Genomic DNA, 13,650 nt, shown 5'->3' on the forward strand with positions numbered 1-13,650 from the left:
CCTGCCAGAGGGGTGGCTGGGATGGCCCTTTAGAAAGGCAGTGTGGCCAAATGGCGAGAGCATGGGCCGGGAGTTAGAAAGACCTGGGTTCTAACCCTGGCTCTGCCACCTGTCTGCTGTGTGACCTTCGGCAATTCACTTCACTTCTCTAGGCCTCCATGATCTCATCTGTAAAATGGGGATTAAGACTGTGAGCCTTATGTGGGACAGGACTGTGTCCGATCTGACCAACATGTATCTACTGTAGCGCCTGCCACATAGTAAGTGCTTAACAAATATCATTTTTTAAAAAATTGGTGGGCCACTCTTGTTCACAGCCAACTGGACAGGCCAGTAGAACCCTAGCCTTGGGCCCTCGTGGCCTTTAGGAATCCCAGCTGGGCAGCAGCGCCCTGCTGACCCTCCTGGAAATTACCTGATCGAGAATCCTCTCTCACTGAGAAAAGATGATCAAGGTCTTCGGGGAAGCCTAGTTCAGAGGGTTGGAGCAGGTGAGAATCTCCCCGTCAGTGGCCTTTTGCGGTCTGGCTCTCTCCCCCGAGCCCCCGCCGGGCCGGCCTGGAGTTCTGTTGGCAAAAGGAAACAAAGACCCCCACTTAGACGGGATGTCTGACCCCCGGAAGATCCCCAAAAAATCCCACGGCATGGGACGCGTTCCCTGACCCTTACACCCCCAGATTGGATGAAGGCGGTTGCTTCTAGAGAAGAAGGAGGCAGCTACCAGAAAGCTTCCCAGCCCCATAGCTGGCCAGGATTACCAGGAGCAGATCCCAGAACAGCCCTTCTGCACAAGGGGGGCTGGCGTGGGGTTAGCCCACCCCCTAAGAAAACAGCTTGAAATGCAAATTGGCAGTGGATCGGGTCACCTTATCCGCATCTATGAAAAGGCCGGGTCGATGTATCCCGGGGGGTTCACTTTCTTTCCTTCGAGCGACAGAAGAGGATGAATACACAGTGCTGAGAGAAGCCAACTTTATAAAAGAAGCCAATGCTCTGAGCTCTGGCAAAACTCTGGCTCGTCCCGCCTCGGCTAGAAGCCCGGACCTTGGAGCGTGGTGGTTGACAGAGAAAAAAGGGAAAGAAAGGAAAGGCGAAAGCTTTCTCGTTTGGGTTTATCTCTACTTATGTGTGGATGTAAATTATGCGTGCGTCAGTGAAAGAGTGAGAGCCAGAGAGACTAGAGAGGCTAGAAGCAGGGGGAGGGAGACTAGAGAGGCTAGAAGCAGGGGCAGGTGAGCGAGACCCATTTATGTGACCAAAATATCTTGAGAACAGTTCTTGGAAATGTGCAGTCTGCGCCCTTGTATTAAACACTAACTTCCTGTGAAGTACATAAAGACCGTTTCATCTCCTCGCCCAGAGGAAGGAAAATTTACTCACATAAGTCTCAAACTTCTGGGGACAGAATCGATTTTGCTTTTAAAATAAACGCGCCCAATATTTTTTGTTATCAAATGGGCCTCTCGCTCACTGTCAGGATACTTTGCAGGTGAAAAAAACCCATCATAATCCTGACCCAAAACTGGCCATCACTTCAGCCTCATCAGAGTTAATACACTGTGCATCCTGGCAGGGACCTCTGAAAAGTTTGGAGTCAAACCTGCTTGAATTTTCAAGGATAAATACTTCTAAAGGTATATAGACGTCATCCAACTTAGTCACTCCTGAACTAATGCAGAACACAGAACTAGTAGGAAAAAAAATGACCCAGCTGAAAGTTTCAAATCAAGCAGAACCCGATCTCAGAAGAGACTGAAAACAAATCCAGATGGCCATCTTGTCTGAGCCAAGCCGCGGCCCATCTTCTAGAAAGAGACAAGATTTTCCCTCTCTGTCCGGGACCCTGCTTAAATCAGTGGCAGGGACATAAATAGACTAAGGAGAACTTAGTGACTGTCTTCTAGGTTAGAATGCAAGCTGTTTGTGGGCAGGGAGCATGTCTTGCTAGTGTTTCACTATAGACAATCAATCAGTGGTATTTACGGAACGCCTACTGTGTGTAGACTACTTCGCTAAGCGCTAGGGAGAGAAGCAGCGTGGCTCAGTGGAAAGAGCCCGGGCTTTGGAGTCAGAGGTCATGGGTTCAAACCCCGGCTCGGCCACTTGTCAGCTGGGTGACTTTGGGCAAGTCACTTAACTTCCCTGTGCCTCAGTTCCCTCATCCGTAAAATGGGGATTAAGACTGTGAGCCCTCCGTGGGACAACCTGATCTCCTTGTAACTTCCCCAGTGCAGTGCTTTGAACATAGTAAGCGCTTAATAAATGCCATCCTTACAATACAGCAGAGTGGATCGACGTGTTCCCTGCCCCCAGCAAGCATACAGTCTGGAGAAGGAGTCAGGCATTGTTTCAACTACCATTAGTGCTACTCAAATTCAGCAATATAGGAAGCGGGTAGGCAGGTCTTTCCACTGCAAGTTGTATCTTAAGAAATGATCTCTCAGAAACGATAGCAACCAGACAATCTGCCGACCTTTACAGGAGTTTGCAAAAAATCATGCACCTAATTTCAACGGACTCTTCATCCAAATAAACCTAGCAGCAAGAGAGAATTCAGTTAGGCAGCAGGAAGAACATCCTGACACGTAGGGTGATTAAGTTCTGCAATGTCACTCTTTATTGTTGTACGGTACTTTCCCAAGCATTTAGTACAGTGTTCCGCACACAGTAAGCGCTCAATAAATATGGCTGAATGAATGAATGTTGGAGAGATTAGAATTTCCATCCCTGGAGAGCGTTATAAAGAGAAGTGGCAGACAGCAGGGGGGTTGGTCAGTTGGCCTCTTGTGAGGCTGAACTAATAGTAATAGTGATATTAATTAACTAGTGATATTAATCATGGTAGTTTGTTAAACATTATGTGCCAAGCGTTGTTCTCAACACTAGGTAGATATAAGAGCCCACATGGGGCTCACACTTGAAGTAGGAGGAAGAACTGGCACTGAATCCACATTTGGCAGATGAGGGAACTGAGGCCCAGAGAAGTGAAGCGACTTGCCCAAGGTCACCCAGCAGACAGCTGGCGAGTCCAGGATCGGAACCCAGGTCCTTCTGACTCCTGGGCCTGTGCTCTTTCCACTCTTTCCAGGTGATTCTGTAAAAGGTTCGTAAAGTTAAAAGGATTTGTGAGCCCACTGTTGGGTAGGGACCGTCTCTATATGTTGCCAACTTGTACTTCCCAAGCGCTTAGTACAGTGGTCTGCACACAGTAAGCACTCAATAAATATGATTGAATGAATTTAATGCCAAGATTTGGAGATTAAATTTTAAACCAGGAAATTCCTAATTAGTGGTAGCAATAGTATTTATTGAGCACTGACTAGATGCAGCAAGGGTTTGGGAAGTACCAAACAAAGAATAATAATAATAATAATGATGGCATTTGTTAAGTGCTTACTATGTGCAAAGCACTGTTCTAAGTGCTGGGGAGGTTACAAGGTGATCAGGTTGTCCCACGGGGGGCTCACAGCTTTAATCCCCATTTTACAGATGAGGTAACTGAGGCACAGAGAAGTTAAGTGGCTGGCCCAAAGTCACACAGCTGAAAGTGGGCAGAGCCGGGATTTGAACCCATGACCTCTGACTCCAAAGCTCGGGCTCTTTCCACTGAGCCACACTGCTTCTCGAAGTCACCTGTTTTCCTGCCCAGCCGGAGCTTACACTGTAGCAGGGGAGACTGCCCCAAAAACATTTATATTTTGCGTCTGGCAGAAGAATTTGTGTACACAAATCCCCCCAAGTAAGACATCTGTGAAATCAATGTGAAGTGATGGCATTACAAGAATAATCCTAACAATGATGTTTATAAATCACTTACTGTGTGTCAAAGCACTGGGCCAAGCTAAATCAGATGGGACACAGACCCTGACCCATACTGGGCTCATGATCCCTACTCACCCTCCCCTCTGCATCAACTAGGCACTTTTTTAAAAATGGTATTTGTTAAACGCTTACTTAACAGGCACTGTACGAAGTGTTGGGGTAGATACAGGATAATCATGTTGAACCCCATCTCTGTCCCACGTGGGGCTCACCGTCTTAATCCTCATTTTCTCCTATCTATAATTTATTTCAATGTTCGTCTCCCCTCGTACACTGGAAGTTCCTTGTGGGCAGGAATCACCTCTACCAACTCTCTTACAGTGTAACTTTCCCAACGACTTAATAATAATAATAATAATAATCTTGGCATTTGTTAAGCGCTTACTATGTGCAAAGCACTGTTCTAAGCACTGGGGGGGATACAAAGTGATCAGGTTGTCCCATGTGGGGTTCACAGTCTTAATCCCCATTTTACAGATGAGGTAACTGGCTCAGAGAAGTTAAGTGACTTGCCCAAGGTCACACAGCAGACATGTGGCGGAGCTAGGATTCGAACCCATGACCTCTGACTCCAAAGCCCGTGCTCTTTCCACTGAGCCACGCTGCTTCTCTAATACTTAATACAGCGTGGCCTAGTGGATAGTGCACAGGCCCGGGAGTCCAGAGGACCTAAGTTCTAATTCTGGCTCCTCCATTTATCTGCTGTGTGACCTTGGCCATGTCACTTCACTTCTCTGTGTCTCATTTGCCTCATCTGTAAAATGGGGATTAAGACTACGAGCCCCACGTGGGACAGAGACTCTGTCTCATCTGACTAACCTTAGAACGTAGAACGGTGCTTGGCATATAGTAAGAACTTAACAAGTACCATTATTATTATTATTATTTATAGTGCACTGCACACAGTAAGTGCTTAATAAATGCCATTGATTGATTGACTGCTCTATCTTATCCCTATTTTACAGATGAGGAAACTAAGACCCACTGAATAGTAAGTAGCCTGCCCAGAGTCACCCAAAAGGCCTGAGAAAGAGAGAGTCAGTGAGTCAATTGTATTTACTGGCTGCTTACTGTGTGCAGAGCAGCATGCTAAGTGCTTGGGAGAGTACATTATAACAATAAACAGACACAATCCCTGCCCACAATGAGCTCACAATCTAGATAAGCAGCGTGGCTCAGTGGAAAGAGCACAGGCTTTGGAGTCAGAGGTCATGGGTTCAAACCCCGGCTCCGCCAATCATCAGCTGTGTGACTTTGGGGAAGTCACTTAACTTCTCTGGGCCTCAGTTACCTCATCTGTAAAATGGAGATTAAGACTGTGAGCCCCCCGCATGGGACAACCTGATCACCTTGTAACCTCCCCAGCCTTTAGAATAGTGCTTTGTACATAGTAAGCACTTAATAAATGCCATCATTATTTATTATTATTATTAGAGGGGTAGAGGGGATTAGAACCCAGGTCGTTTGCCTTTACATATTGACAGAAGTTTTTCGGTTGTTTTCATTTTGGGGTTTTTTTGCAGAGCGGCGTGGTGGGGGTTGTTTTTTTGTTTGTAACCATGAGCAGAGAAGAGATTTAGCAGATGGGAACAATTCTGAAGTTTAACTGGGTTCCCAGTCTATACCTAGTTTCTCAACTCACTTTGGAACAAACTGTGCTCTAACCGCCCCGAAACCTCCCTCTCCTGAAATCTGCTTCATTTCAGAACGCTTCTGGGAAAGAAACGCATTCTTCCGAATTATAAACAGCTGAGACCACCCCCGCCCCCTAATCAGGCCGATACCCAATTTGATCAGCCAGGACCTGGCGGAGGAGGTGGTTTCAAGAAATGATTTCATTCCAGCCAGGAGAGTTCCAGAGAGTGACTGCTGGAAAAGGAATGGAGAGGTTCATTCAATCGTATTTATTATGCGCTTACTGGAGCGCTGTATTAAGCGCTTGGGAAAATGCAAGGCAACAATAAAGAGTGACAATCCCTGCCCACCACGAGCTCACAGTCAGAGAACCCCTACCCCCATCCCCGAAAGAGGAAAATGACCCATCACCCTGTTTACTTGAGGCTGTCAATAGTAAGTTCAAGCTATCTATGATTCATTGCATTTTAAATATCAAATCAAAATGATCAATTGCTAGCACAATTAGCCCATCCCTCGGGATCACCGTCTAAGTAATAGTAATAAAATAATGATGGTGTTTTTTAAGCACTTACTATGTGTCAAGCACCGTTCTAAGCGCTGGGGTAGGTATAAGCTAATCGGGTTGCACACAGCCCCGTCCCACATGGGGCTCACAGTTTTAGTCCCATTTTACAGATGAGGCAATTGAAGCACGGAGCAGCTTGTCCAAGATCGCACAGCAGGCAATGGGCGGAGCCAGGATTAGAACCCAGGTCCCTCTGACTCCCAGTTCTGGGCTCTATCCACTAGGCCACACCGCCTCTTTAAAGCGGAAAAGGCTGGTCATTATTCCAGCGGAGACCTCAGCCCGTCCCGCCGGTTAAGGAGATGAACTTTTACTTGTACATATCTATTCTATTTATTTTATTTTGTCAGTATGTTTGGTTTTGTTCTCTGTCTCCCCCTTTTAGACTGTGAGCCCACTATTGGGTAGGGACTGTCTCTGTATGTTGCCAACTTGTACTTCCCAAGCACTTAGTACAGTGCTCTGCACACAGTAAGCGCTCAATAAATACGATTGATGATGATGATGTACAAAATGAACACAACCACCTGGGAACACTTTAACTTCACAAACGCTATATGGAAAAGCATCCCCAGGGATGGTTATAAACACGCTAACTTGGGAATCTAAGGGCTCAGGCGTTTCTGAGTAACTGACTGCCGGCAAACGGCAAGAAGTGTTTGAAGGGAAGTACTGCTCCCGGCCTCACACCTTGGTGCCTTTCCCATAACTGGCATGGAGAGAGGCATTTTCCTCTGATTTACTCCTAAAAGGGCAGCGCTTGGCTGATGCGAAGCATGGAAAACCTTATCCAAAGAGGAGATCGCGAGCAAGTTATGATAAAAAGGCTATCTGTTCAGCCACCCGTCTGTGACTTGCGGCAGACAGGGAAGAGGAGACACCCTGTGAGAGGCTTCCCACACCATCATCATCATAGCATTTGTTAAGCTCTCGCTATGTGCCAGGCACTGTTCTAAGCGCTGGGATGAATGCAAGAAAATCGTGTTGGACACCGTCCATGCCCCCCATGGGGGTCATTCATTCATCTATTCAATCATATTTATTGAGCACAGAGCACTGTACTAAGCACTTGGGAGGTACAAGTCGGCAACATGTGGAGACTGTCCCTCTCCAACAACGGGCTCACAGTCTTAAGACACGGTCTTAACCCGCATTTTACAGCTGCGGTAACTGAGGCAGAGGATCAAAGTGATTCGTCCAAAATCGCACAGCAGACATGAGGCAGAGCTGGGATTCGAACCTAGGTCCTTCTGATTCCCAGGCCTGTGGTTTTATCCACTAGGCCGCACAGCTTCTCGTTATGTTTACATGTGTATATGCTGGGCTCCAGGCTGTGATTGAGATTTGGGCCCCGGTGGCCCCCCTGACACTGAAAAACCACTTCAGCCTGGCCCTACTTTGAGAAAATCCAAGGTTCCTTACAGTCTGCCAGTTTGGGAATTTTTTTTTATGGTATTTTGTTAAGTGTTTACTATGTGCCAGCCACTGTACTAAGCATTGAGGTAGATAATTGAGTTGGACACAGTCCCTGTCCCACAGTTATAATGATTATTATTATCATATTATTATTAATTATTCTAATATACAAGCTTACATAATTGATATTATATATTTATGTATTGATAAGTAATTCTATAATTGTATATTAATATCGTGGTCATTATTATTAATAATGATAATAATAATGGTATTTGTTAAGCAATTACTATGTGCCAAGCACTGTTCTAAGCACTGAGGTGGGTGCAAGATAATCAGGTTGTCTCACGTGGGGCTCACAGTGTTCATCCCCATTTTACAGATGAGGGAACTGAGGCGCAGAGAAGCTAAGTGACTTGCCCAGAGTCACACGGCTGACAGTGGCGGAGGCGGGATTAGAACCCACAACCTCAGACTCCCAAGCCCGGGCTCTTTCCACTAAACCATGCTGCTTCTCTATCCCCATTTTACAGATGAGGGAACTGAGATCCAGAGAAGTGACTGGTCCAAGGTCCCACAGCAGGCAAGTATAGGAGTCAGGATTAGAACCCAGGTCCTCTGTCTCCTAAGCCCATACTCTTTCCAGGAGGCCATGCTGCTTCATTCCAGGTATTACAAAGCATCCAAAACCCCAACTGACAACCTTGCCAGAGCCAAATGGGGCTCTGAGTTCTTACATGAGGAAAATAACAATAATAATAATAATAAGTATGGTATTTGTTAAGCGCTTTCTATGTGTCAGGCACTGTTCTAAGCGCTGAGGTGGGGCCCCAGATGGGGAAAACAGTAAAACCAGGGGGGCCAGAGGGAATCAGGGAGGAACTGGAGGACCCCAGTCACGCCTCAATTAATCAATCAATCAATCAGTGGTATTTACTAAGCCTGGGTTGTTTTTGGAGCACTATACTAAGCGCTTGGGAGAGTACAACAGAGTCATTTGACAGGATTCCTTCCCATAAGGAGTTTACCATCCTGCTACCTCCCTCTGTATTCCCCAGGACCCACACCTGAGAGACCCAGAGACAATCACCTGGCCTACCCTCCTACCATTTCCGCAGTGAACAGCGCAACTTGAAAGCAGAGTGGCCTAGTGGATACAGCCCAGGTTCTAATCCCAGCTCCGCCACTTGTCTGCTGTGTGACCTTGGGCCAGTCACTTCACTTCTCTGGGCCTCGGTTGCCTCACCTGTAAAATGGGGATTAAGACTGGGAGCCCCACGTGGGCCAGGGGCTGTGTCCAATCCGATTAACTCGAATCTACCCCAGTGCTTAGAACAGGGCTTGGCACATAGTAAGCATTAATGAGAACCATAAGTATTATTATTATTATGGCATTTGTTAAGCGCTTACTATTCTTCTAGACTGTGAGCCCGCTGTTGGGTAGGGACCGTCTCTATATGTTGCCAACTTGTACTTCCCAAGCACTTAGTACAGTGCTCTGCACACAGTAAGCGCTCAATAAATATGATTAAATGAATGAATGAATATGTGCAAAGCATTGTTCTAAGCGCTGGCGGGGGGATACAAGGTGATCAGGTTGTCCCTCGCGGGGCTCATGGTCTTCATCCTCATTTTACAGATGAGGGAACTGAGGCCCAGAGAAGTGAAGTGATTTGCCCAAAGTCACACAGCTGACAAGTGGCAGAGCTGGAATTAGAACCCACAACCTCTGGTTCCCAAGCCCGGGCTCTTTCCACTGAGCCACGCTACTTCTCTATTATTAATCAATCAATCAATCAATCGTATTTATTGAGCGCTTACTGTGTGCAGAGCACTGTACTAAGGGCTTGGGAAGTACAAGTTGGCAACATATAGAGACAGTCCCTACCCAACAGTGGGCTCACAGTCTATTATTGCTTTATGAAAGCCCAAGGGAAACTCAAGAGGGCTCGAAGGAATAGGTTTAGCCAGTGAGTGGGCAGAGGCAGGCCTGGGGATTTCTGCCACTGGACAGATCTCTGCCCTCTTGGCAACCCCACGTCCTCCCAAGCACTTGGTATAGTGTTCTGCACATAGTAAGCACTCAATAAATACCACCGGTGATGATGATTTATTTATTATTTATTTATTCCATTTATTTTATTTTGTTAATATGTTTTGTTCCCTGTCTCCCCCTTCTAGACTGTGAGCCCACTGTTGGGTAGGGACCGTCTCTAGATGTTGCCAGCTTGTACTTCCCAAGCGCTTAGTACAGTGCTCTGCACACAGTAAGTGCTCAATAAATACGATTGATTGATTGATTGATTGATGATGATGATAATGGACCGCCCTGTCCAAGGGTAGGAAATCAGTCTGGAGCCCGGCATGAACCTGGCCCGGTGGAAACAGCACAGGCTTGGGAATCAGAGGTCATGGGTTCACAACTCCGCCGCTTGTGAGCTGTATGACCTTGGGCAAGTCACTTCACTTCTCCGGGCCTCAGTTCCCTCATCTGTAAAACGGCGATGAAGACTGTGAGCCCCACATGGGACAACCCGATCACCTTGTATCCTCCCCAGCGCTTAGAACAGTGCTTGGCACATAGTAAGCGCTTAACAAATACCAAAATTATTATTATTATTTGCCTGAAGAGGAATCTGAAAAATCTGAAGAGACACCAAAGGTTTTCCTTTCTAATAGAGGGTTAGGAAATAGGGTAAGGGGAGAAAATTTTAAGGCACTGGCACGTTTTTGGCCTGGAAAAGGCTAGGCGTGACCTAATCGTTTTCAAGAAAGGCTCTGGATTCCATCTCACGCATTCATCTCAACAATGAGCGATGGGAGTGTAATCTTGAGTCGTCTGACTGTCGGGTGGGAGAGGAGCCGACACTGAGAGGGGCCCCCAGAGTTATCAATAGCTCGGGATCAACCTGAGAGCCGTTTCAACATCAACTTGCACTTCCCAAGCGCTTAGTACAGTGCTCTGCACACAGTAAGCGCTCAATAAATACGATCGAATGAATGAATGAATGAATCTTCATCAGCGACCTGGTTGACAGAATGGACTGCAGGCGTGTCTCCTATGCAAATGATAAAAAGCAGCATGGCCTAGCTGATAGAACACAAGTCTGGGAGTCGGAAGGTCATGGGTTCTAATCCTGGCTCCGCCACTTGTCTGCCATGTGACCGTGGGCAATTCACTTCACTTCTTTGGGCCTCAGTTCCTCATCTGGAAAATGGGGATTGAGACTGCGAGCCCCAGTGGGGGCAGGGACTGTGTCCAACCCGATTTACTTGTATCCATTCCAGAGCTTAGTGCAGTGCGTGGCACACAGTAAGCGCTTAACAAATAGCACAATTATTGTTACGATTAGAAAAAAAGAAATAGGGGGACTGCTAAAGCCTTGGGAGACAGTAATCGTACCAATCAATGATCAAAAATATTTATTGAGCACCTGCTGTAGGCCCAGCACTCTGCTAAGCATTTGGGAGAGTTCGACAGAACGATCAGGGGTGACCGCAAGGAATTTACGATCTAACAGAGGGGCCGGGGGCTGATCAGCTCCAGGTAGGAATTCAAAGTGATGTGATGCATTGACGATGTTGATGGTATTTGTTAAGCGCTTACTGCGTGCCAGGCACTGTTCTAAGCTGGGAAAGGGGGTCCTCCAAAGACAGAATAAAGCTCAGTAGGACAGGCGCAAAATAGTTTACTTTAGATCTAAAAACAAACAACACAAATACAGGATGTGGAAAGATTGGCTAAGCATAAGAACAGCAGAAAAAGACCTGTAGGTCATAGTCAACCACAAGGTGACTTTGAGTCGGCAATGGTGGTGGTACCATTATTTTAAAAAGCCAACGTCGAACTGGAGGCATTAACAGGAGGACGATTCGACAACATTTGCCCCCGCCCTGCCTCTGGCCTGGGACGCCCTTCCCCTTCCTATCTGACAGACCACTATTCTCCCCACCTTTAAAGTCCTTCTAAAAAGTCACATCTCCTCCAAGAAGCCTTCCCTGACCCGTCTCCCTCTCCCTTCTGCATCACCTATGCACTTGGGCCTTTATTCATTCATTCATTCATTCATTCATTCAATCGTATTTATTGAGCACTTACTGTGCGCAGAGCACTGTACTATGCGCTTGGGAAGTCCAAGTTGGCAACATATAGAGACGGTCCCTACCCAACAACGGGCTCACAGTCTAGAAGGGGGAGACAGACAACAAAACAAAACATATTAACAAAATAAAATGAATAGAATAGTCAATATGTACAAGTAAAATAAATAGAGTAATAAATCTGTACAAACATATATACAGGTGTTGTGGGGAGGGGAAGGAGGTAGGGTCTGGGGGAGGGGGAGAGGGAGGAGGGGGCTTAGTCTGGGAAGGCCTCCTAATTCATTCATTCATTCAATCGTATTTATTGAGCGCTTACTGGGTGCAGAGTACTGTACTAAACACTTGGGAAGTACAAGTTACCCTTTAGGCACTCGATAGTAATATTAACGATGATGGTATTTGGTAAGTGATTACTATGTGCCAAGCACTGTTCTAAACACTGGGTAGTCACCCCACTCGGCATCTCACAGCCCTGTCAGCTGTGTGACTTTGGGCAAGTCACTACACTTCTCTGGGCCTCAGTTGCCTCATCTGGAAAATGGGGGGTAAAACTGTGAGCCCCCCGTGGGACAACCTGATCACTTTGTAACCTCCCCAGCGCTTAGAACAGTGCTTCGCACATAGTAAGCGCTTAACAAATACCATCATTATTATTATTATATTTTTATTATATCCAGTGCTCTGCACACAGTAAGCGATCAATAAATACGATTGAATGAATGAATGACTATCTGGTGTTTATTTTAATGTCTGTCGTCCCCCGCTAGACTGGAAGATCCTTTGGGAAGGGAATGCGTCCACCGACTCTGTCAATAATAATGATGATGGCATTTGTTAAGTGCTTACGATATGCCAAGCACTGTTCTAAGTGCAGCTATATTGTACTTTCCAAAGCTCTTAGTACGGTATTCTGCATGCAGCAAGTGCTCAATAAATATCACTGCTTGAGTCCTGGTGAGACCTTCAGCAGAACCCTCCGTTCATTTTCGTTACTGCCCTAGTGGAAAATAGATCCTATGAGGGAAAGTTCAGGAATTGAGATCATTATTGCCTAGGGAAACGAATCCTGAGAGGCTGATAACTATTGGCAAGTAAATAAAAGGTTTCTCCAGGGAATATGCGTTCTTGTGTTCCCTCTGTCTTCTAGGAAGGAAATAAAGAACCAGAGGAAATGGTCTTAGGGACAACAGGTGAGAGCTTGTTGAGCCTGAGAACCAGTGTGGTCTAGCGGAAAGAGAATGGCCCTGGGAGTCAGAGGACCTGGGTTCCGATCCCGACTTTGCCACTTATCTGCTGAGTGACCGTGGGCAAGTCACCTGACTTCTCTGGGCCTCAGTTGCCTCATCGGTAAGAATAATAATAATAATAATAATTGCCGTATGTGTTAAACTCTTACTATGTGCCAGGCGCTGTTCTAAGTGTTGGCGGGGATACAAGCAAATCGGATAGGACGCAGTCCCTGTCCCAAACGGGGCTCACCATCTTAATCCCCATTTTACAGATGAGGGAACTAAGGCACAGAGACGTGAAGTGAATTTGCCCAGGTCACACAGCAGACGTGTGGTCGTGCTGGGATTAGAACCCAGATCCTGCTGACTCCTAGGCTCATCAATCAACCAATCAATCGTATTTATTGAGCGCTTACTGTGTGCAGAGCACTGTACTAAGCGCTTGGGAAGTACAAGCTGGCAACATATAGAGACAGTCCCTACCCAACGGTGGGCTCACAGTCTAAAAGGGGGAGACAGAGAACAAAACCAAACATACTAACAAAATAAAATAAATAGAATAGATATGTACAAGTAAAATAAATAAATAAATAAATAGAGTAATAAATATGTACGAACATATATACATATATACAGGTGCTGTGGGGAAGGGAAGGAGGTAAGATGCGGGGGATGGAGAGGGGGACGAGGGGGAGAGGAAGGAAGGGGCTCAGTGTGGGAAGGCCTCCTGGAGGAGGTGAGCTCTCAGCAGGGCCTTGAAGGGAGGAAGAGAGCTAGCTTGGCGGATGGGCAGAGGGACTGGGGGCATTCCAGGCCCGGGGGATGACGTGGGCCGGGGGTCGATGGCGGGACAGGCGAGAACGAGGTACGGGGAGG

Source organism: Tachyglossus aculeatus, chromosome 14, assembly GCF_015852505.1.
Source record: "Tachyglossus aculeatus isolate mTacAcu1 chromosome 14, mTacAcu1.pri, whole genome shotgun sequence".
Lineage (NCBI taxonomy): Eukaryota > Metazoa > Chordata > Mammalia > Monotremata > Tachyglossidae > Tachyglossus > Tachyglossus aculeatus.